Source organism: Oculina patagonica, chromosome 7, assembly GCF_052425735.1.
Source record: "Oculina patagonica isolate OP01 chromosome 7, crgOcupat, whole genome shotgun sequence".
NCBI lineage: Eukaryota > Metazoa > Cnidaria > Anthozoa > Scleractinia > Oculinidae > Oculina > Oculina patagonica.
Genome location: NC_135764.1, coordinates 5,280,852 through 5,304,405, shown reverse-complemented (window position 1 = coordinate 5,304,405; position 23,554 = coordinate 5,280,852). Strand labels below are relative to the sequence as shown.

Here is a 23,554-nt window from a genome sequence, read left to right as displayed (position 1 = left end):
GTCGGCCACGTGTGCGAAAACGTTATTAGTGCTGTATTTCGAAGCATTTTTAGTATATAAAAATACGTCACATTCGCGAATCAAAAACACTGTGGCCAAAGAAGGAATCCAGGCTCAATTTCTTTAGTTTCGTCCGCAGTAAATACCTGTAACAAAAGCAAAAAAATAGATTAAAAATAATAAAATAGTTAAAAATAGTAATTATGGTCTTGAGCGAGGTTTTTAATGTCACAATTTCAGAAGGCAAACTTTGGTTTGGCATGTTTCAACATAAAATTATCAGTGACCCCAGGGGAGATATTCAGGATTTCAAGTAGACGAGGATGATCGAAGGACTTTTTGGTGGTTTGAAATTTTTGATTCTGGGATTTTTTGAGGTTAGTAAATGACTACCATATGACGGAAAGATAAATTTAGACGGTAACAAACATGAGCGTTCAGTTTCTAATGTTTTTCTCTGTGCTATATCATTTCCCCTTTCTTGAAAGTTAAGGGTTAGGAATTTGGCATGGACTTGTTTTGGGTAAACTTTTGGTCCAGGAATTGTTTTGGGTTTGTTGGAAGCCCTAAGGATCAAGAGAATATGACTCTATTGCTAGGTATTTTATGGGGTCTTGATTTTTGTGCCCATTCAATCATCCCCGTCACTTGAATCCCGAGTGACATTCATCTTGTCTTGTAATTCGACCATAGTTACAATTTTAACCTACAATCTATAGCTTACAAATGCATTCCTTGTCCATAAATTCCCCATCTAAATGCCTCTGGTTCGATTGTCTTTATAGGATTGTCCGACAACATTCTTAAACAATAAGAGCAAAAATGTTTTAATATCGTGAAATTATCATCTTTTTCTGTAAGTAGATCGAGGGTCCTGAAGGGAGGGGGATACCAAATCCCATTTCCCAGTCCAAATTTTGCCCAAATACCAGCCTATTTTTTGTCTGGGTAGTGAAATCCCTACTGCGTGGAAAATCTGGGCTCAAGCGCAATATATTTGTGTACTCCGGTGCCCTATATTATGGTTGAACCCAGGCGCAGGAAGAGCGAGTTCAGAATTACTTGAAGACCAATGTAATGCAATAACAAATAGGTCACCTCATCTGGATAATAAAACGACGATTTATCTCGCTCGCGAGCGGCGCTGTATTAAAAAAATCTAGAAAAAAACGCTGCTTTATTTGTTTATCTGCGAGCGCTTATCACAGGTATAAATACTGCGCAGTAAGGTTGCGCAATGTAATACTGATCATTAGACCTTACATAAATATGATTGCAGTATGTTATACCTGCATTCACCAAATGCCTACAATGTTCTGATTATTAATACTCACAGTATATGAGGCCGCCACGGAACAGGTACCGGATTAACATTAACAAAGGCTCGATATGGAATATTCTCTAATTGGTTGCCATTCAGGAATCTATGAGTTTGTAAAACATGGGAAAGATCAAGGGAAGTAATTTTTTATGATGAATTTTTAAACAACACATGTGAAGACGACACAACTTGGACAACTTTAAAATCGGAGTCAAGTGATTCCGATGATGAGACCTTATTCGTTGAAAAGTTATTTGAAGAAGTTTTGTGCCTGAGGAAGATATTGGGGGAACTGGAAGGAAGCGGGGGAGGAGGGTAACCTAATATTATCATGAAATGAGGGATGGCTCTAATCAATTTTTACTTATATGTTCACACTAGTGCCCAGCGAGAAACGTACTCGGGAACACAGCCTTAGTACAAGAGGGGGTTGCGACCTTATTTTAAGCCGTATTTTACCCATTTCCCGCCCTTCATCGCCAGGTAAAAATTGCACAGTCCCTTATAGATAACCGGGAGACAGGGCAGAAGTATTTAGCTGAAAAACAAATTCAATAGTTTGGAACCATTAAAGAGAAGTTTCTGGATCCGCATTCTTCATTACACGTACAGATAAAGAAGTTCATTGGTCCTTGCAAAGGTCTCGTTTGATATAGAAGTTATCTCGTTTCCATGCAGAAACCTGTAAATTTTATTACCAAAAGTTTTTATTGACATGTTACTTATTTGTGTATCTTTCCAGTTGGCTGACGGACTGTACACATATACATATATAATACGAGTAAAACGAGAACAAATGAAAACGACCAAACTACTCTGTGAAAACATAAAGTAAAGAAAATTGCACAAGATCGAGTAAAAAAAACGTACCAGAGGTGAGGGATAACACCCAAGTTTTAGATTAAATCTGCAATTTTGAATTTAAGATTTACTCTGTGATGTTACAACTTTCGATCCCTCACGAAGATTGTGTTTTGTCAACTATGCGTCCATTGATATTACATTGGCAACCGCATTTTGACATGCAGGTTTAGCCAAATTTCTCTCCTTGACATATTTGTTCATTTTTTCCAGTTTTCTCAAGCATTATTGCAGGATTTATTTAGTGTATTTTCACATGCCATCTGCATTTGGGTGATTTTGAATAATTTTCTGAACACTTCTGAACTTCTAAGAAAAGAGTGAAATATAAGATGGCGGATTTACCAAAGAAATATGACGTCATAAACCTTTCTTGAAAAACAAGCAAGATAAATAACGCGTATCAGCAGGTCTTTGTGCAGGCGTCGTATTAAAACACACGGCGAAACAGATTTCGGCTGATTTGGCTGAATATTATGAAAGAAGTTGATCTGCCTAACCAGTAAGCAGCATTCATAACGCTGCAAAGAACTGGCATAATTAGACTCAGTCCCCAAGGGGCTTCTCGCGTTTTCTCCTGTTTTTCTTTGTTGATAACTTCTTCGCCGTCCCGCCTTTCCCTTCCCCTCCTATTAGCCTCAATTTGGCCAAGGAAGTGACCACTGCATGATTTTGTTTTCGAGCGAAACGTTTTCCCTCAAAGTGACTCCGGTCTCTTAGCCTAATAGGCTCAAACGCAGACTACCTATTTCCAACATACTTACAGAATATACTTACAGAAAAAGGAATAAGCGCGTACAACAAAAGAAATTCTTTGGCAAATACTGAATTTTGTTATGAGAAAGATCTCTATCATAAAAAAAAAGAATACAAAGGTGACAAATCTACGTAATTCCTACATCTTTTATACTGTTTTCTTTTTATGATATCATGCACTTAGTTTTATTAAATTTTTAACATTTTAAACATTTTAGTTTTAACATTCTTGTGTTAACATTTGTAACGTTCATTTCAGTTTTTAACGGTTGGTGTAATATCTTCAGATTTTTAGGGATCGGTCATTATTTATCGCCTGGGGGGGGGGGGGGCGGAGGATTTTGGGATAAACATGGTTAAATTTAGGTGATCTCCCCTTTAAACGTTATTCCATGAAGTGATCCCCCCTCATTACTATTGATTACTTTCGTGATCCCCCCCCCCCTCGATGTCTTTGCGCCCATATTCAGTTACCAGTTATGGGGCCCTGGCAAAAATATCTTCTGCCAAAGCAACACTCCACGAAATTAAAGTTTGTTTTAACAGCATAGCCAACAGATTTACGAGTCTGTGTTTCGTCACAAGTAATCTGGCTTCAGAAACTAGCTGCTTGAACAAAAGCAAATGCGCTGTGCGCTAAACTTGATAAGATAGAGGAGCTGTCAAACAAAGCAAATATTTTTCTAAAGAGTGAGAAATGCGGTAGTGTGCCAAAACATTAATAAGTTCATTTCAGGTATAATAAAGAGTTGCATTCGAAGGCGATGAGTTCGCCTATTTAGAAAAAGCACAAAGACAACGCTGTACCCGGATCCTCAGTCCGCTCCTACAGGTTTACAAGAGCGCAGATCAATCTCCAGGAAAGGCGACAAATGCTTCATGTTTAAAGCAGCTACGTCGCGGAAAACGCATCTTGAAAAAATTGGCAAGTTTTTTCAAGTTTGTTGTTGTAATCCGTCCTAATCTTCGTCAGTCGAAACCAACCTCGGTTATTTTCGCATTTCTATTACTCCTTTGTTGTTTTTCTATGTTAGAAAACTATTATTGTGAGGTTTCCTTCCGTTTGGAAGTAATCAAAAAAATTACGTAGACCGCTGCCGTGACATTGCTCCTTTAAGCAAACATGCTATTTCACAATGTTTCAGTTATCAGGTATTATGGTTCAAAGATGAATGTTAGCTAAGCACGCTTTTAAAGGAAAGATTTAAAAGTGTTATAATAATAATAATAATAATAATAATAATAATAATAATAATAATAACTTTATTTAACGGGGGTAAAAACACTTTACAGTTAAAAACTGAGAAACTAGTGGCCCTCATTATATTATACTTAAAAACACACAACGTCCTAGATATAAATTGAAATGTGCACATTCCCCAGTGTGACAGTTTCCGTTTTTTAAATAAAGTCGTGTTAGAACAAATTGAGACTGCAAATGCAATCATATCCCAGTAGAAAGAGCGCATCTATTTTGTATGCTGTCAAAATTGCATTATCCAAACAGATTTGAGTGGTCCCGCATCTGAATCCTGCCAAAATTTTCAGTGATCCCCCCTTTTGGGCTCTCAGTTACGACTGATCCCCCCTTCCGTTCACGTGACGTACCTTTTGTAATAGCGACGCGCGGCCAAAAGGTACGTCACGTCACCTTTGTGACGTCTACTTGTTTGATGAATTTTCAAGATGGCTTAGAGTGCGACGTTTCGGAGGCAAAAAATGACGTAAATTGTTTTTGGACAAATTTTAACTATGAATCCTTTATCTAAGCATATCAACGAAAGAAAACAGCCATGAAAGTTTCGTGTCATACACTTTAAAGGGTTCCTCATTTTACTTACAGCGTGAGCAAATTTATTAGATTAGCAATCATTCTGTCGGGAAGAAATGTTATAGCGTTTGAAGACAAATCTCTGTTACAATACAAAATACAATCAATGTATTCAGAATAAACAACAACTTTTGAAATTGAATTATCACATTATTTTCCTTTTTCATGGCTTCAAACCCATACAAGGTTGCAGTAATTATAAAGGATTCCTCGTTTTACTTACAAGTTGTTCAAAGTGATTAGATTGGCAAAAATTATTTCAGGTAGAACTTTAATGGCGTTCGAAGACAAATTTCTGTAAAAAGACGCAATGCTGTAAATGAAGTTGTGATGCTTTCTTTTCATGCGCAATAACCTACGCACACTGAAAGTGTAGATGGGATTTTACTAATAGCTGAGAATTGGTCAAATTGTAACTGTCTTCTGAAAAATGACGCGTTTTTTGTATGATAGTTAAGATAATCTGCAAAATGTTCTGATGGTTAAAAAATGGGATAAAATTTTAACAAATAACTCAAATTTCCGAACCCCCCATTTAGAACTCTTGGACATTTCACGTACAGATTCAACAGATTTGTCAGATTTGCAAACAGTCTGTCAGGTAAAGCTACAATAGTGTTTGAAGACAAATCTCTGTGAAAAAAACAACAACAATTGTTTATGTTTTCACATTGCTTCGTTTTCAGATTTTTGAAACATAGGCGATGTTAATTGCAATAAAGTGTATTCCACTTACAGCTCCACCAAATTTATCTTTTCGGCAAAAATTCTGTCAGATAGAAATGTAATTGCGTTTGAAGGCAAATATCTGTGACAGTAAAATGTGAAATAATAATTAAGAAACAACATTTTAGATCAAATTACCACATCACATTTTTTACAATACATCATGTAGAGTTTGTTGTGAACATAGTAGAGCTATACTGTGAAGGTTGCTTTTTACTTACAAATATTCTAAATTTGTCATATTAACAAACGCTTTGCCAGCAATAAATGTGATAGCGTTCGAAGACAAATCTCTGTGAAAAAAGAGAAAGTAACAAAATAAATAATAATTATTAGAATAATATTTTTATTTTAATATTTCTAACAATAATTGTAATAACAATGAAGGTGTAGATGGGATTTTCCTAATAGCAGAGAAATGACGCGTTTTTGAGTTATTTTTTCAAAAATAGCTCTTAGTCGGCATGATGTTCCCGTGTAATCATTCAGTCAGTCAGTGGGTCAGTGAAGTATGTTTGTTTGTCACACCAATCAGATTTCAGGTACTATCAGAACCAATCAAATTGTAGTTAATAAGGGGGAAGCAATCTGACACAGTTGTAGTGAGCGATTTCGTTCGAAGATTTTAGATTTGTAGGAGGCGGAATTGGTGAGTTGTGAATTAACCCTGGATTAAAAACGTTTTTCGTAACGCTCCCCTACTTACAACGCACACGCCGTGAGCAAAAGGCCCAACACTAACTTTTTATTCTTCTTATTCGAGCGTACGTTTGGAGAGGCTAGCTTTCCTGACCGTAGTAAAAATTACATATAACATTTGCACAATGTAGATTTGAAGAATAATGTTGTCGTTACTTTTGCCGTCCGCTTTGCGAAGTTCGTTGGGAAATTAAGTTTGTTACGAAGTTGCCAAATAGGTTGCGAGTTCGCGAATCAAATTGTGAGCTTCGATACAAAGTTCCCAACTTCGGCCCGAATTTATTAAAACATTCTGTAATTATGTTATCAAAAAGGGCTTTGCTACGCTAAACTGTTGGAAACAAATGTCATAAAAATGAAAAACGTTTATGTTCCGCGAGCGGTAAACATGTCTCGAACAAATCGCGTCGCGTCGGCTTCGATTAAAATCAATTTTATATATGGGTAAACCATCCAGTTTCATCCGGTTTACAAACGCAGAAGACTTGAAATTGAAGACAGTGAAGATTATGCCTTACAGAAATCGTTAAATATGTGTTTTCATACAGAAAAGTTAAAATTTGACCAAATTTCTACATGCATAAAATTTATTTATCGGCAAATCACTTGTGTGATCGCTGATGCGAAACGTTGTCTTGCACTTCAAGCTACTTGAACCTTCCTTGACCAGTTCTAAAATCATCAAGTTCAGAAATCGCTGACTTTCGAGCAACATGTCTTGTTTCTCCTCTACCAAACTTGAAAAGTTCAGTCGGGCCGAAGTTAGGAACTTTGTATCGAAGTTCGCAATTATATTCGCAAAACTCGCAACGTAATTGACAACTTCATAACAAAGTTTCCAATTTCCCAACAAACTTCGCAAAGCGGGCGGCAAAAGTAAACTATAAAAATCAACTGTAAAACATCTCGTTCAAACATTTAATGAACCGGTACAAGTATTAACTTTGCTGTTAAAAGCAACTACGATCGATAGCAAAAACAGACTAAGAACGTGCCCTTCCGTGACAATTTGATAACTCAATTAGTTCTTGTTTGTTGAATAGAATTTACGTTGTGAATGAACGAAAATCTTTGTTGAACAGTTCTGACAGGAAACAATTACTCCAGGTGTAGTGCGCTTTAAAGAACTTTCCCGAAGAAAGTGGTTTTTGATTTGATTCGTTTATTACTTCGTTTATTATAGTACTTTTCGTTCAATGTCTATATGGAGACGTGGCTTTTTTCTAGAAAAACAAGGGTATCGTGTTACGTTCGTTTTAAAAAAACAAAGGTGTCATGTTACAAAAGTGAGAAAAACAACAATATCATGTTACAGTGTTTGGCAAAAAGCCAAAAGTATTCCGTAACAAACAAAAGAAAGGAAATGGTTACTAGAAAGCTAGCAACAAAATAACCGCTTTAAACAGAATAAGAACGTGCCGTTTTGTGACATTTTGATAATTGAATTAGTTTTTGTTTTTTCAGTTAAATGATGAAAATTTACGTATTGAATGAAACAGTTCTGATGTATCAAAATGCACGTGAAAATTATTTTGTTTGCAAGCAAATTTTGTGCAAAAAGTGACTCCGTGGGCTGCCATACACAAATAGCTCAACTCTTGGCATAAACCATCCCAACAGGACAATCACCCAAAAAAAAAACAAAAAAAAACCAAAAAACCCTACAACACCCAGTTTCACCCCAAGCCACCCCATAAATTGAAAAAATAACTCCTGCACGCTTAGCGTGCCTATGTTTATGATACAGTAGAACCCCGGTAACTCAAACTCGGACACCTCTAACAACCCCTCTAACTCGAACTTACTTCTATTTTCTTCGGATCCACTTTTCAGTCATTTTTACTGGGTTAGCTCGAAAACCCGCTAACTCAAACTGTTTTTCGTTTCCCTTCAGAGTTCGAGTTACCGGGGATCAACTGTAGTTAAGATCATCTGCAAAATGCTTTGATAGTTGAAAAATGGGATAAAATTTTAACTAATAACTTAATTTTCCGAACCCCGCATTAAGATCTTGGACATTTCACTTACAGATTCCACATATTTGTCAGTGTTGCAAACAGTCCGTCAGGTAAAGCTTCAATAGTGTTTGAAGACAAATCTCTGTGAGAAAACAAATTACACATTAAATAAGGAAGATGTTAAGATGGCACACATTTTTATGTTTCACACTGCTTCTTTCACAGAAATTTGAAACACAGACAATGTTACAGTCAAAACAACTCAAGCGTTCCTATCAAGGGTGAGTTAATGAATTCATTAATAAAAATTTGATTTCATTCTCTGCTTCAATATTCCATTCTTGAATTGAATATTTCAATGTTCAAACGGCGACTCGATTCAAAACTGGAATGGTGATTTCATTCATGCGTCAGACACGTCAAAATTTGAAAAAAGTTCCCTAATTTGCATTAAATGGGTCAACGACATTTTTCACACTTTTTCTTCTGCTAGTAGTATTTTTGTGCCGTTTCAGTGCACCAAAATGTCTTGCTTCTCGTTTGGTATGATCAAAGGGTTAAAAAGCAAGTGAAGAACAAAACATGAGAAAACACCATGTGTGACAATTGACGGTCGACTAGTTTATGCAAATTCAGACCAAATTCCCACGTGCCTGTCGCGTAAAGCCAGACAACAATCCAATCAACATTCGAGTTTTGAATTGAGTCACCGTTTGAACATTGCAATATTCAATTCAAGAATGGAATAATAAGGTAAAGAATGAAATCTAATTTCCATTAATAAATTCATTAATTAACCTTTGATAGGAACGCTTGAGGTGTTTTGACTGTAATGCAGAAGAGGATGTTCTACAGATCCTCCAAATGTATCATTTCCGCAAAAATTCTATCAGATAGAAATTTAATTGCGTTTGAAGACAAATATCTATGACAGTGAAATGTGAAATAATAAGAAACAACATTTTAGATCAAATTACCACATTACATTTTTTACAATACATTGTGTAGGGTTTGTTGTGAACATAGCAGAGCTATACTGTGAAGATGCTTTTTTACTTACAGATTTCTTAAATTTCTCAAATTAACAAACGCTGTGTCAGCAATTAATGCGATAGCGTTCGAAGACAAATCTCTGTGAAAACACAAAAAGTAACGAAAGAAATAATAATTATTATTAGAATAATATTTTATTTTAATATTCCTAACAATAATTGTAATAACAATGAAGGTGTAGATGGGATTTTCCTAATAGCTGAGAATTGGTCAAAATGTAACTGTCTTCTGAAAAATGACGGGGGTTTTTTATGATACAGTAGAACCCCGGTAACTCGAACTCGGATAACTCGAACAATCCCTGTAACTCGAACTAACTTCTATTTCCCTCGGACCCACTCTTCAGTCATATGTACTCGGTTACCTCGAAAACCCGGTACCCCGAACTGTTTTTCGTTTTCTTTCAGAATTCGAGTTACCCGGGGTTCAACTGTAGTTAAGATTATCTGCAAAATGCTTTGATAGTTGAAAAATGGGATACAATTTTAACTAATAACTCAATTGTCCGAACCCCTATTCAGATCTTGGACATTTCACGTACAGATTCCACAGATTTGTCAGATTTGCAAACAGTCTGTCAGGTAAAGCTATAATACTGTTTGAAGACAAATCTCTGTAATAAAACAAATAATACATAAAATAAGGAAGATGACAGTATGTTACAATTGTTTATGTTTTCACATTGCTTCGTTTTCAGAATTTTGAAACATTGGCGATGTTAATTGTAGTAAAGTATATTTCACTTACAGCTCCACCAAATTTGTCATCTCCGCAAACATTCTGTCAGATAGAAATTTAATTGCGTTTGAAGACAAATATCTGTTACAGTGAGATGTGAAATAATAAGAAACATCATTTTAGATCAAATTACCACATTACATTTGTTTTTTTTTTACAATACACCACGTAGGGTTTGTTGTGAAAATAGTAGTTCTACACTGTGAAGGTTGCTTTTTTTACTTACAGATTTTTTAAATTTCTCAAATTAACAAAAGCTGTATCGGCAATAAATGTGATAGCGTTTGAAGACAAATCCCTGTGAAAACACAAAAAGTAGCAAGAGAGATAATAATTATTGTTATAATAATATTTTATTTTAATATTTCTAACAGTAATTGTAATAACAATGAAAGTGTAGATGGGATTTTACTAATAGCTGAGAATTGGTCTTCTGAAAAATGACGCGTTTTTTGTATGATAGTTAAGATCATCTGCAAAATGTTGTGATAGTTGAAAAATGGGATACCATTTTAACTTATAACTCAATTTTCCGAACCCCCATTAAGATCTTGAACATTCCACGTACAGCTTCAACAGATTTGTCAGATTTGCAAACAGTCTGTCAGGTAAAGTTATAATAGTGTTTGAAGACAAATCTCTGTGGAAAAAAAAAACAAAACAAAAAATACATAAAATAAAGAAGATGACAGTATGTCACAATTGTTTATGTTTTCACACTGCTTCGTTTTCAGACTTTTGACGATGTTAATTGTTGTAAAGTATATTCCACTTACAGCTCCACCAAATTTATCATCTCCGCAAAAATTCTGTCAGATAGAAATTTAATTGCGTTTGAAGGCAAATATCTGTGACAGTGAAATGTGACATAATAATTAAGAAACAACATTTTAGATCAAATTACAGCATCGCATTTTTTACCATGCATCATGCAGGGTTTGTTGTGAACATAGTAGAGCTACTCTGTGAAGGTTGCTTTTTTTACTTACAGATATCTTAAATTTGCTAGATTAACAAACGCTGTGTCAGCAATAAATGTGATAGCGTTCGAAGACAAATCTCTGTGAAAACACAAAAAGTAACAAAAAAATAATAATTATTATTATAATAATGTTTTATTTAAATCTTTCTAAAAATTATTGTAGTAATAATAATAATAATAATGATAATAATAATGTTTTCATTTGGATATAAAATTATGCTGGGTTTTCGGTCATAATTATTAAACCATACCCTTCGCTTTGCTTACAGAGTAAACAGATTCGTCAGATTGGCAAACATCTTGTCAGGTATAAATGTAATTTCGTTTGAATTCAGTTCCCTTTAAAAATAAATATTGCGATAAGTAAAACAACGATTAGAAAAGCCACGTAAGGTTTTCACTGCAGTGTGCTTTATTCCACTTACAGAGTCGATAACCTTTTCAGATTGGCAAACACCTTGTCAGGAAGAAGAGTAATAGCGTTTGAAGACAAATGCCTGTGAATACATAAAGAAACGAGTAAAAATGATGTTTAAATATTAAACACATATAGTCACGCGTTGATATATTGACTTTAAAAGGGTTGGGACTGACTCTATTTATTAATATTGGATGTTTTGGCTAGTTCTTAAGCCTTCGTCAGTAATAATAGCGAGTTCGTTAATACACGCTATACGAAGCTTTCGTTCAAATACAAAAAACTTTTACATACACTGGCGAAACTTTTCACTATTATTAGGCTTGTGTGAGTCACCAATAGTCGTAGCTTTGTGAATCTCTTACGTTCGTGCGATGCATTTGAAATTCCCTAATATGATGTGTGATCGCTTACAGCGTTTGGTTCTACCGTAGAGGACCGGGTGTAAGAAAGAGTCGCTTGTGACAGTTTGCCGCTTAGTACAACGTTAATTTTCTCGGAAGCGATGTTGTGTTCAAATTGGTGGTGTGCAATTTTAGTGTTGTGGTCGAAAATTGACACTGCCTTATTATGCTCCGTAATGCGACTCTTCAACCGCCTTTCTTTTTTTGGCCTCAGTAGACAAAATTACACTGTTTTTCAACTGGAAGAGTTGTAAGTGAAACAAAGCTGTTAAACAGCTGTTTTGAGATTTGAGGTTGTGGGAAAAAAGCACATAATTACATAATTGCACAAAAGTGAACAAACTGCCTGCTTTTGAACGGTACAAAATGTTTTGTTTTTTGGGCGTGGAAAAAAGCTTTAAATGGTTACTTGTGGTTTGTACAATATCCCGACTTGTTGTTGTTTCAACACTAACGTTGCTGGCCATGTCCACCAAATCGAACACAACATGGCTTTTTAAAACGTTAACATTGTTGAAATGGAGCCTAATTACTACGAGTGACTCTTTCTTGCGTGGCAAAACTAACGGAGGAACGTTTTTGTTCATGTGCTTACGCCTCACTTTGCAAATGGTTAACGCCACAACGTACTACATTGATATTAATTTGAGTTTTGGATGCACGCAGGAGGACACTAAGCACGAAAGAACCATAAGCTTCTTGAGTACGCTTTATCAGAAATCAGAGGATCTTTTGTGTGAAACAATCAACCATTACACGTTATAAAATCCAAAATGGCGGTGCGCGGGAAACTTAAAAGCAATAATTTTTTTTCACTTTTTGTACTATTAAATGTTATTTCCTCCTTTTCCTGTAAAATTTGAATTCAGGCATTATTTCAAACAGAGTGGGGGACAAAACATTTGAATGTTAATACGAGTGAAAGGATATTTAATAGCCGCTTTTTAGATTCAATTATTATGATATATTTTTTTCCTTTCTTTATGAGAATAAACTTTCAGCACAGCGTGCCTTGTTTAACTTACAGATATATCAAGTTTGACAGCGAGGCAAACACTCTGTCAGGTAGAATTGTGATAGCGTTTGAAGACAAATCTCTGTGAAAATACATAATGCTATTTTTTTTGAGTACATGTTACTAGTTTGAAACTGTTTCGAGAGAAAAGCACGAAATAGCACGCGAAAATACCGAAAAGTGGTATGGAAGAAGAAGAAGAAGAAGAAGAAGAAGAAGAAGAAGAAGAAAGCTACTGCACGTGCGGAATACAGTACTCACGAGATATAACGACATGGCAAACGCGAATTGCACGTTTTCTTTCTCTTCAGACATGTGGAAACAAGGTTCTTTAAGCCAATTTAAGAAAAATTTTCAAATTCAAAGACATGCAACAGTAAGGCCTCTTGAGGGAAAAACAACATCCTCACCTGAAAAAATACAAACTTGTTCATTTTTCCTAAGCTAATTTATGAAATTCTAGTGAATACCCAGAAAACCTTTTGGTCTTTTCGCCTGCACTTTTGTGCTTTTTTGACAACCTTTCTCAAAAACATGTATTATGTTGGAGAAAAGCATTCGTTTCACTTACAACACTTGCAGATTTATCGTATGGACAAAACTTCTGTCAGGTAAAAATGTGATAGCGTTTGAAGACAAAATTCTGTAAAAAAAAATACATAATTAAGTAAGCTGAATAACAAGAAACAATTTTTACATTAAAAAGATTGCATTAAAGTTTTTTTTACAATAAACGTATGTGCGGTTATGGTTTTACTCACAGATATCTCAAATTTGTGAGATTGGCAAATACTCTGTCTGGTAGAACTGTAATAATGTTTGAAGACAAATCTCTGTATGAAAAGGAAGATAGCAGTTTTATTAGAATACCACTTGAGCTTTATCACTCTTGCTAAATTTTTTCATACTGTTAAACTTTTTACCTAGGGAGGCCAGTACATACAAGCCATAAAACTAAAACAACCTACAGTCGGACCTCTCCTTATAGACACTAAAAAATGCGAACAACTCCCTGAGACGGGCATTTTACTTGGTCTGAAAGAGACCAAACTTCATACAAACTCTACCTCGGTAATAGGGACACCTCCACAATACGAACGCTATTCCCTTTTCCTTTGGTGTCTGTGGGTTTTGACTGTACTTGTGCCCTGTCCATTGTCACAAAGTGTTCTCGGGTGTTAACATGTCACCATTCATTTAGCTGTAATCTTCACTTACAGGTATAGTATATATGTGAGGGTGGAAAATATTCCGCGAGGCAAAAACGTTACCGAGTTTGAAGATAAATCCCTGAGGCAGATAACATAAATAAAAACGATAAATAATAAATAACGAAAACTTCCTTGGGTTAAGACAACGGAAGGAGGGACTACAGCTAAAGATTTGTTCCCCAAACTACGTAATGAGACATTAATCATAACTGAAAGGCTTGAAGGGGTAAAATGGGAAGTGGAATTTGGGCATATTTACCAGTGGGATTCAGTGATTCACTGGAACTGGTAGTCACAAACAAATAAACAAAATAACTTAGTCTGGGATTTGAAAAATCGGGAAAACAGTTAGCACGGAAATGGGATTTGTGCAAAATTGGCCTGAGAAATCGGAATTGATATTCCCCCCTCCCCATTTAGACCCCTAACTGCTCGAGTAGGAATAGTGAGCTTCATTTCTTCCAATATCGATGTTTCTCTCGGTTATTTCTTAATAAATATTGGGAAACTTCGAGATTTAAGAAGCAAAAACTCACTACTTACTACGAGCAACGAGGCTCAAACATTTTACGTTGCAAATAACTTTGTTTAACTGTCTAGGTAGACCCAGATAATGTCTCTTCTTGTAGTAACAAAGGAATATTGCTTACACCAGCAAAGGCGTAACACTGCGCAGGATAAAGAACACTTATAATCTAAAATAAGGTGGAAGTAACTCATTCACATAAAACGATGTAAGTTTTCTAAACTCTTTCTTCCTCGTCCTATATGAGTGCTTATAGCGAGAGAGAGAGAGAGAGAGAGAAAGATCGGGGACTGGACAACCTTTCAACTAAAACTAAGGGACTATGTAACGGATTTAAACAGATGTTTGAACAGCCAAAATTTATATTTGTGTCGTAGGAAACTCAAAAACAATAGTCCATTTTTATTAACAAATTGCTATATCAGAGCACTGAAACTGTTAACGAGCATCTTTGGCGGCTGATGGCTCGGATAGAAACAGATTGCAATATGAAAAAGTTAGGCAAACGTTTGCAAGTTGTTTCTTTGCGTCTAAGAAATTTCGCTATTTATAGCCGTAGCTTGATTTCTATCCGAAAGTTAAGATTATATCTTCCTTTAACTCTTTCAGTGCTAAAGTCGACTTTTGTCGACATTTGGAGGAGCAGTCAATGAACCACTTGTGACGTCATTAATTTAAAAGTCAGCAGATTTTGGTGATAAGCATCTGATAGAGCTAGGTTTGAACTTTTCAAAGAACTATTCACTTTGCGTATCGGTCGCATCCTAACAGAGCTAATCGAGAAAAAGTCAATCACTTTTTAGTGCAAAATCGGTGCTTAAAAAGGCAAAAACACCTGTAAAAGATCGAGGTCCTCTTGACAGGGTTTACCAATGTTTTTATCAAAACTTTTTTGGTCTAAAGGAAGGACGAATACAGTAGAAAGAAGTGGAAATAACAAAGCCAAGAGAAACGAAAGGAAAAGGAGCAAGAAAAAAAATGGAAACGATTTCGCAAAAAAAAAAAAAAAAAAAAATACAAAGTACATTTTTGTACATTTTATAATGGAATCTTCCTCAAAATCTTGCTGCATTGTGGAAAAGTGCTTTTTAAGTAAAGTTAAGGGAAATCCAGGATCGTAGCATCAAAAATTCAGTTTAACGGTAAAAAAAAACCAGTTTTTGGAGAAATTCAGCACTGAAAGGGTTAAAGGTTCAAAGATTATGTTTATTTTGGGTTACTACTAATTTCAGAACAGTTAAGTCCAAAAATTGCCAGATCCCCGTGTCGTAGTCCCTTTAAGAATGATCTAAAGCAAAATGAGCTCAAACGTAAGAAATAAAAGTAATAATTAAGCAATTCAATCCGACTTACAGCATTAGTAGATTTTTGACTTTAAAAAACATCCCAACAGAAAGATCTGACAAGTTGCTTGAAAACACTTTTCTGAAAGAAAATAAACTTACTAATAGCACACATCAGGAAACAGTGTTCATTTTTATCGTTGTCAAAAGAAACATGAATACAATAGTGCATTTTTCTATCAACTTTAATTATTTTGGGTGACCAATTACCCTGTAAATAAATTTTGTATAATTTCTTAGCTCTTAGGCCGAGCAATTTAATCTTTGAATCGTGAAACACCTGAATCGTTGTTTATTTTTTATGATGAGATCTCAAGCTTGTTATGAAAGTAAAGCATTTCCAAATAATTAGAAATAGTAGAAGTAGTCCTTCACGACTATCATAGAAAAGCTGGAAGGTTGCTACGACAAACAGAACAAAAAACAAAAACAAAACAAAAACAAAACATAGTTGCTATGGAAGCACCCAAAACAAGTACCAGTCACCCTACAATTATCGAGAAAAATATTCACCATTGTTTTGTGTTATTTATGTCATATTACAATTTAAACTTTTCTCTTTAAGCTAACACGAATGAAGGAGCCATGGACATTTCATTTCATATCTACTCCAGGCCTTTCCCCCTTCATTACATATAGCCCAGATCGATCTGGTAAAACAAGATCCAGTCTGAAATGCAGGGGATCAAAACATAAAACAAACTCAATTATTAACTTAATAATTTTCATTACACATTGGCTTACATTTTTTCTGTGTTCCTTGATGCGCATTTTTCGATGTCTCCGGGTGATCGCACATTCCAGCAAGTTAGGGTATTGTCCCAGTACCAACCCAGGTTATAATACAAACAGTTAAGTTCACAATCTAAAGGTTAACAAGAAAAGTGTATAGGTATAAATTTCATGTATATTACAAGAAGTGAAGAAGGTGTAAGGGCTAAATTTCTAGTCAAGTCGGATTTAAGTAACGCTCGTGATCAGTTGATTGGAGACTAAGCTCTGTCAAATCTGTGTTCAAGCCTAGTTGCCCATCAGACTGGAACTTGTAACAAGGAGCTTGTTTATGGTCTGTCAGTAACTTAGTATGAAGTATATGTAATCGAAGATACGTGCAGTGAAAATTATTCATTCTAATCTAAACTATTATATTTTTTTATATCTAGTGTGCAAAAAACCTAGCTAAAAACGTTAAAATTAAAAGTACGCAGAGGAGGGAGAGGTGAGAAGTGCTTCCTACAGGCGATCCTGTCAAGCTGCGAGATTTCACATTGTGCTGTCCGATTGGAGTCATGCTCGACCCCTCCTGCCAAAAACTCCGGGGTAAGTGCAATGCAGCATGTTTCCGGGACACGCCCATTTTACATGCAGTGAGATCACAGCTATCGGTTATTGCTCGCTGACATGTTACTCGTAAAATATCCGCGAATCTTATCTGTGCAGTAATACCATTCAATGCAATGTTTTCCTACCTGTAAAAATGACCGAGACTTCTTTCAAGTCAGTTCCATACTTGCTGGTGGCCACACAAGTGTAGTTTCCATCCTCATTTAATGTTATTGTCGCAGTGTTTCTTGTTGTATTAACCAGTACTGTTGCGTTCCTTATCATTGCTGTGTATATGGGAGGGGTCCCAGTGGCTGAACAAGACAGTTTGTAGCCTGGTAATACTTGGAAAACCGACGCTGATAACTCAACTTTGGGTAGAACTATATTTAAAAAATATATATATAACCCCCCCCGTAATGGGGGGTTTGTTTTAAAAAAAAATTTAAAAAATTTTTAAAATATTTTTAAAAAATATATTTCCAAAAACAAAAAAAATACCCCAAAAAAAACAAAAACTTACTTACCACCCTACCTTGGAGACCCCGCGTTTAATCGGGGCCCGGCGTTTAATCGAGAAAACACGGTATATTTTAATCAGCTTTGATTAAAGAGTAATTTTTACTAAGAATCGTTAAATCATAACGCACAGATTAAAACCCAAGTAGTCATTCTGGCCAGTAGTATAGGGCGCACCGGATACTCCCCTTTTTCGAGCAGGAATCATTAGCGTGAGCAGGAATGCATTTACGGGCGTGGCATCACAGACCCATGAACACATGCTGTGAAATCTAGTTATCTTACGACCATGTGGACAGGTTTGTCATCTTCTATTTTTACCTTTGCTTGTATAACTGGTTTGACAGGCTTGGCTTAATCTATATATTATCGATAGACTATCTCATGTGAGATCTGACTTAACTGAATACGAATACGTTTACACGAATTATCACGGCTGACTACTATTAAGAAAAAGATTTGAGTTTAAATCTTGTTCTGATGTGCAAATGCCACGTTAAAATTGTGTGCTTACCTGGTAAGTTTGAAGCGAGGGCTTCATCCACATTCCACATTAAGGCGAATAGAAAAGAAATCATTTTAACCGTGCAAACTAATTTTTTGTCCATGATCACGCAGCCATATGCATTTCACAAATATTATGTAAGAACCTTTCCTGCATAAAAACAAACGATTTATAAACTTCATTGAGAACACTTCACTTCCAGACAAAGCGGTTCTAGTTAATTTAGACGTTTGCTCTCTCTACACTAACATTCCTAAAGAGGAAGGAATAAGTGTTGTTTGTATTAATATTAAGAAGAGCATCATCACTCGAAACCTCCGATCCCAACATCATTCTTGGGAGACCTCATGAGACTGATTCTACAACAAACACTATGAACAAAAGCACGGAATAGCTATAGACACCAAAATGGCCGTAGCTTCCGCTGTCATTTTTATTTCTCACATCAAAAAACAGCTACTTCCACTTCTCGATGACATATTTTCAGTGTGGACTTTATCCGATGAAGAAATCAACGACTTTTTCGATTTCACTAATTTATCCCACACCACTATCAAATTCTCGCATGAAATTTCATCTTGACACTGAAGTTTTCAAAGGACTACGGCACACCGACGGCAAAACTTTCAATCTCATTTCAAGCCTACAGAAATTTTTCGATATACACACTTCGCTTCATGTCACCTTTTAGCGTTGAAAGGGTTTTATCATAGAAGAAGCCCTGCGTTTACTGAGAACAAACTCAGTTAAAGAAATTTTCGAATTACGAAAACTGGGTTTTCAGACTCGATTACTTGAGTATGGTTACCCCGAGAAAATCTTAGCCGAAGTAAACTTTTCATCACGATCTACTGGGGCGTTACAAAACAAAATTGCAACATCCAACAATGTTTTGCCATTTGTCACTATTTTCAACCCGGCTACTCCGAATCTTAAAAAGATTCTCATGAAACATTGGTATCTCATAACTGAGAACAACAAACTCGCTCAAACATTTCCTAAACTTCAATTGTTGCTTATCGGATTGACAAGTCTCTAGAAAAGCAAAAATTCATTCGCAGCGTTTAACAACTACATTTAGTACTTATATACGGGAAGGGTCGAGTGACAATATTCTTACATTACCGTACCCAAATTCGCAAGTAGCCAATCAGAAGCGCGATCTACTGTCCTGATATCCTACGATATCAAGTCACTGACGTGATATGCCACCATATCACGGTCACTTTGAAGTAAAGAAGTGTTACTGTACGATGAATTGAAAAGAGGTTTACCAATAAAACAGAACTTCGTAATTTAAATTAAGCGGTGTTTAGCGGTCGTAAAAAGAGAAAAACGTTCCCGCCAACTTCGCGCTCGCCAATTGCGCGATGTTTGCCGATGAGTACTGAGACATTCAGACTGAAAAATGGAGTCTGAATTTCTAAATTTTTCACTTAATTTTGATTTTGAAAATTTAGAGAATGAAACTCTAAACAAACGAGTGAAAAATAAGGCAGAAGAAGAACTTGGTAAAAGTGTTGAAGACCAAGTCAACACAATTTGCAGTACGTACCTTGCAAGCATGGCATCAACAGAGCGATAAATATAACCGGAGTTTAGGCTGAATTTGGGTACGGTAAATACCTAATCGTACCTTTTTGGTACGCTTCGGCTGCATATCAGGCTCGTTTGGTCTCACCATGGGTATTTTGGCTCGACTGCGTCTCGCCAAAATACGAACCATGGCTTGACCAAACTCGCCTGATATGCCGCCGAAGCGTACCAAAAAGGTACGATTAGGTATAAAAACAATTCCGTGTTCGCTAAATAAATGAAAACGTAGCGTTTCGACTTCTTAGCAGATGTTTCTCATTTCGAAACTTAGAATCAAATTCTCAGCAAAAAAGCAAACATCACCAAGTAGCCAAATTTGTATTTTTGTATAATGTTTTTTACAATGAGTCCTAGACATTCGACAATTTTGGCTCCAATAAATGACAGGATTCGATTCTCTTATATTTATGCGAAACTATCAAATACTGTATCAATAAAAGATAGTTAGCTACGGATTAAATTACCTCAAATGTTGCTCTAGTTTACGCTCTTCTTGAATATGCTTAAAGCTGAAGAAGATTCAAGTTCAATTTCAAAAGTTTAAACCTTTTCAGCTGTTTACTGGGGGACGAGCTTCACCGTTTGACAAGTTATTCATAACTGTCCAAACTTACCAAAAGTAAAACAACAAGCCCCATCTGCAAGAACAAAAGAGCGCCGATAAAAGGGGCAGTATCGTGGTGAATTTGATGCATTTGTGGCCACAACGGAGCTTAAATTATGACTATAAAATAGCTTCGCTCATTCACAAGATGCGCAGGGAACACCAAGGTGAAGATATTAAGTGAATCATTCAAAGAAGAACAAAGTATAATTAGTTTTTAACGATTTATCCAAGACACATAGGCAGAGTCGAAATCGTCTGCCAGACGTTTTAAACTTTTGAATGAAATCTCATGCCTATATAACTTTATGTTGATATATACCACACAAGTGAATAGTGCTTTTCGCGCGCGCTGATTGGTTAACTCGGAGGTGATTAGCAAAGTAATATTTACCTCCGAGCAGCTAAAGAGAAACAAATTACCTTCGCGCGTCGCTTTTTTTTTACCGAAAGTAATGTTTTGGACCGCTAGTTATTAAACTTGTGTGGTATATACTAAAACAATTATTCACCTCAACGTCGGTGAATGTGGTGGATATTTACCTCCACTTCGGTGAATAATAGTTAAATAATACCTCTTTTGTTACTTCAGCGGACTGTTATAGTCATTTTAAGCATGATGCTCGTAAGACTGCACCCTTAACGAGAGGGAATGAAAATAGAGCTTTTAACAATAAAGTATTGCTACTTTCAATAGATTAAAGTTGTAAGATGTTAGGTGATACAAACATTGCGCCATGTTGTGATATTATCTGTTTTGTGCTAATACACCGATGAAAGAGTTTGTTCTCTTTTTCTTAGAATGGTAGAAGAAAATATTTACACCGAAAATTAAACAATGCGTGCTGTTAATCAAGGACTGCTTTAACGGAATGAACTAAGCCTCTTGCACTGAACTAATCTGTAGCTCAATTTTGTAGCAAATGATTTTATTTATAGAGTCAGACTGCTTCAGTGAGAACTAAAAGCAATCAAATCTCTGCATGGATTTTGATTGTTCTGGGAAGAGCTTATTTAAAGAACTACTGCTGCTCGATACTGGCAACATTTCAATTTACATTACATTTAATTAGCATTTTGATCGAGGATACCGGCTTTCGATTTTTTCGAAGAAAACAATGTTACCAGTTATAGTATGCCATTGATTCTGATAGGAAAATATCAGAATAAATGTTTCCACTTTTTGACCTATCTTATCGTAATTGTTCAGTCGCCGTTTTTCTGCTGACAATGAAACTAATGCCAATTAAAAACCAATCAAAAATAAGTTCGAAAACCATTCTTTTTTTTAACCTCCGTAGCCTTTTCTGCGGATAATTCTTTTCTCTAATGTTCTGTACTATATTGCTTCGAAATAAACATCACTTCCTGTTCAGTTAAGGTAACTAAACAAAATAAAACTACCATACAATAAACCACTGAATGCAATGGATACAACAAGGACAAAACAGCTGTCCATGGCGGCCACTCCACGGGAAATATGCTGTGTGTATGCGTACAGGTCCTTGCCAGACCGTGAAGATATGTCGTGTCACCATTGCATTCAGTGGTTTATTTACCATGTACTATTCGATATAACATTGTTATATTTAATATCCCATATTGTTATACGGTGTAATAACGTAAGTTTTTTTACCCACCTAACTTATATAGTTGTAAAAAATTCTACAAAAACAGCCGTAAAGCTGTTCGTGTTGTGATTGTCATTACTCCATCAACTCTCATACTCAAATGACAGGGGCGAAGGAGGAAATTTTTTTAAAATTTTTTTAAAAAAATATCTTGCACGTGTTTTAACAAAAAAAATACAACTATTACGTCTGAGATGGGGGCTACATATAACTGAAGTCTTTTTTTGGTCTGTGACAAGTACTTTTCCAAGCACCCACCCCTCCCCAATCCCGTTTCCGTTCCTCCAGATCCTTACTCGGCCCAGTCCGTCCGGTATCTGGTCACCTCGCCACCAAGCAATCTCGCTACCAACCGACTCGCCACCAAAACTGGTGTATTCCTCGTTCTTTAATCCATGAGCCGAGGTGACTTCTCTTGGTGGCAAGTTGGTTGACGGCGAGGTGACCGGCATTCCGTTGTGCTTGACCAAGATGGCTGCCAATTTTTTTGAGGTTGCACCTTAAAAAGATGTATTATATTGATTGGAAAGTAAAGAAATATACTTCACATACGTTTATGTTTTGGTGACTTTAATAACTGCACCGTCACATTCAACGTTAAAAGCAGATAAGCTTAATTCAATTTATGAACCTAAAAATGTGCGATTGAACATATTTGTTGATCTCCATGTTTTCGTCTTGCCTCATGAATATGCAGATTTAGAAACATTTTACACACGGCTTTAAATTCGTTTCTACCTGACCAAAATGAAGCGTTTTGGTTGGCTAATAATAATATGTTTAATAAATAAGTAAGAGAATATATATTTCCACCAAATGCAAAGGGGGAAAGGGATAATTATTCGAGGGTTTTCAGTAATTTATGACACTTGTGATTTCAGTAATTACTTAATACCATTGCCATTACGTAATAATAATAATAATAATAATAATAATAATAATAATAATAATAAGCGAATATTTTTAACAGGATTAACCCATCAGTACTTGAGAGTACTGTTATCTTAGGGGTCCTGTAAGATTTTAAAAATTTAAAAAGGTAAAAAAGTTTAAAAATGTCAATTGAAAACTACAGTAGTCAAAAACATATAAAAGCTTATGAATAAAAATTACAAATAAAAATGTTCTTTAACTTTTTGTTTAAATAGAAGCCTAGAGTTCAGATTTCTCATGTCCGACGGTAAACTGTTAAAAACGGAGGCTCCTAAAAACGAAAAACTCCGCCGGCCAAACTCTAGCTTCACTTTCGGCAGTTCGATAGAGGAAAATCTGTTCCTCGTATTGACACTGTGATTAACTCTTTTAAAATAGTTCTTAAAAGGAGTACACGCATTTCCAAGTAGACAATCAAAAACACAGAGACTGACTTTTCTTTTCAGATAACTGTCAACTGATGGAATACGGATGTCAGTCTTGTTTTTCAGTCCTGAAGATATACAGCTTAGGCCACGATGTTCGATTCTGCGAATCAGGAAACTTAGTTGTATTTGGTACGGAATCTTAGGAACACAAGTTATTTACTCAAATTAACCAA

The 23,554-nt window shown here is 35.7% G+C and overlaps 1 pseudogene across 1 annotated transcript in view; it reads right to left on the bottom strand.

Moving 5' to 3' along the window:
* Positions 1-20,518, bottom strand: part of LOC144659963 (uncharacterized) — a 29,136-nt pseudogene extending 8,618 nt beyond the window's left edge. The window contains exons 1-21 of the transcript XR_013571997.1: positions 20,400-20,518; positions 18,199-18,339; positions 17,312-17,548; positions 16,587-16,707; positions 15,853-15,924; positions 13,981-14,052; positions 13,524-13,595; positions 13,334-13,405; positions 12,773-12,844; positions 11,351-11,422; positions 11,193-11,264; positions 5,717-5,788; positions 5,506-5,577; positions 5,331-5,402; positions 4,993-5,064; positions 4,780-4,851; positions 2,960-3,031; positions 1,932-2,003; positions 1,335-1,424; positions 725-802; positions 72-146 (exon numbers count right to left, since the gene is read on the bottom strand). The product of XR_013571997.1 is annotated as an uncharacterized LOC144659963 (transcript). The remainder of the gene's footprint in view (positions 1-71; positions 147-724; positions 803-1,334; positions 1,425-1,931; positions 2,004-2,959; positions 3,032-4,779; positions 4,852-4,992; positions 5,065-5,330; positions 5,403-5,505; positions 5,578-5,716; positions 5,789-11,192; positions 11,265-11,350; positions 11,423-12,772; positions 12,845-13,333; positions 13,406-13,523; positions 13,596-13,980; positions 14,053-15,852; positions 15,925-16,586; positions 16,708-17,311; positions 17,549-18,198; positions 18,340-20,399) is intronic.
* Between the last annotated feature and the right edge of the window lie 3,036 nt (positions 20,519-23,554).